This window comes from Trichosurus vulpecula, chromosome 7 (assembly GCF_011100635.1).
Source record: "Trichosurus vulpecula isolate mTriVul1 chromosome 7, mTriVul1.pri, whole genome shotgun sequence".
NCBI classification, from domain to species: domain Eukaryota; kingdom Metazoa; phylum Chordata; class Mammalia; order Diprotodontia; family Phalangeridae; genus Trichosurus; species Trichosurus vulpecula.
In genome coordinates, this window is record NC_050579.1 from 2,897,179 (window position 1) to 2,899,455 (window position 2,277).

At 40.8% G+C, this 2,277-nt stretch overlaps 1 pseudogene; it reads left to right on the plus strand.

The window, feature by feature from the left end:
- The first annotated feature begins 1,480 nt into the window (after positions 1-1,480).
- LOC118858563 lies at positions 1,481-2,041 on the plus strand (annotated as a pseudogene).
- Positions 2,042-2,277: the final 236 nt, after the last annotated feature.

Consider the following 2,277-nt stretch of genomic DNA (forward strand, 5'->3'; position numbering starts at 1 on the left):
ATGTTGAATTGCTCAAAAAATTTTGTTTTTACCTGCAACTTGGAAATAAGATATACAGACATTAGAGTATAGAAATCTATCTTGCCCTACAAGAAAGTAGGGGGAAAGGGGATGGGGGTAAGTGGGGTAACAGAAGGGAGGCCACACTGGGGAATGGGGCAATCAGAATATATGCCACCTTAGGGTGGGAGGAGGGTAGAAATGGGGAGAAAATTTGTAACTCAAAGTCTTGCGGAAATCGATGTTGAAAACTAAAAATATTAAATAATAAAAATATGAAAAAAATCTTTGAATATATTTTCTCATTTGAGACTCATAACAACCCTGTGAGTAGGAGTTATGATTATCTCCATTTTATATGTGAAGACATTGAATCTCAAAAAGGTAAAAAGTCACTGCTCTATGATTATACAGCTTGTGTTGTGTTTGTCCTTCATTTTCAAAGAGTACCATGACATCAGGGAGATGATGACATGACTTGTAGATGATTTTGATTTGAGTGAGGGAGGGCTGTGCAAGGTCACCAGCCTCACTCTCTCCTCCAGAGCCATCTGGGTCCAGAGGCCAGATGCTCATCAGGATGACTAGAGATGGCCCAGGGTACAATGGGAGATCTTGGCCCTTGTAGGCTAGGGTCTTTTCAGATTCTCATTTTCTGTGAGGTAATGCCCATTCAGTGAATAGACCTCTTTAAGAAGTGAGTCAAGGGATGGCTCCTTTAGTTAAAAAAAATCAAACTGGGAGGGGAAGACACTCAGGGTTCCTTGTCAAAAGAGAAACAGTCACTACTTACTGGCTACTATTACTGGCTCAGAAAGTGAATATAAATAGTAAATGGTCATACAGATAGAGATATGATGAAATTCAAAGTCAAGCTTCCAGTTACTCCAAATCCGGCTGGGAGAAATGTGATGGGGAATTTGCAAGAAGTGGATGTAAGGGCAGAGGGTGGGAGGTGCTTATGGCTCCTTGGAATTTGACTCTGCCTAATGAATATTTTCTCCATCACTTTCTTGTCTAGATAATCAACAAAAAGAAAACAGAAATCATTCCTTAAATATGTGCATTTGCATATTTCTGAAGTAGAAATGCTCACATGGAAAATGTCTCAATTGTCTCTCCCAAAGTGCTTACGAGTGGACTTCTGATCATTTCTAGTAGTTTAGCCTAGGTAGCTAGTGTGAAAAGTAAACCTCTCTGTTGAACCCATTTTCCCACCCTCAAATATACTAAAATTTTTGTGTTGGGAACTGGAATTAGTAGGACTTGACTTTGCATTCTGCCTCCTCCCATATTTGGCCTCTGTGTGACCATGGGCTAGCCACTTAACATTTTTGGGCTTTTCCCAAATGTTTAAAATGAGTAAAATAAGAGCTGTAGTATCTACCTCTCAGGGTTATTGTAAGGCTTCATTGAGAGATAATGAAGGTAAAAGTCTTTGAAAAGTTTAAATTTCTATATAGGGCGGCTGTGCAACAAGATGGCGGGATCGGTGGCCGAGAGAGACTCGGTGGTGAAACTAGAGGATGGGCATTTAAACAACTCCTTGGGATCTCCGGTCCAAACAGATGTGTTCTTTCCAAGACTGATAGTACCGTTTTGTGGGCATATTAAAGGTGGGATGAGGCCAGGCAAGAAGATCTTAGTGATGGGGACTGTAGACCTCAACCCTGAGAGTTTTGAGATCAGTTTGACATGTGGGGACTCCAAAGATCCTCCTGCAGATGTGGCCATTGAACTGAAAGCAGTATTTACAGATAAGCAGCTGCTCAGAAATTCATGTATATCGGGAGAAAGAGGTGAAGAACAATCAGCAATTCCTTATTTTTCTTTCATCCCAGACCAGCTGTTTAGGGTGGAAATTCTTTGTGAACACCCATGATTTAGAGTATTTGTGGATGGACACCAACTTTTTGATTTTTACCATCGAATTGAAACATTGTCCTCAATTGACACAGTAAAGATCAATGGAGACCTCCAGATCACTAAACTTGGCTGACCTCGGTGCCCAGATCATCATCCCTATTCCAAATAGGAGCAGATGCCACCCTCCATTGTCTGGAAGAGCATTCCTACCAGGATATGGAGACTTAACAAAAACAAAAAAACATAAACAAACAAACAAAAAGACAAGCTTCCCAGTCTCTTCTGTGTGTGCAGTTTAAACCCAAAATGAGGACTTGAACCGGGATTTACCCTCATGAAGAAAGCTTTTGGGTAACAGACACTGAACCATTGTCCTGGAGCAAAGAAATACATTTATGCTGGGTTTTGTTC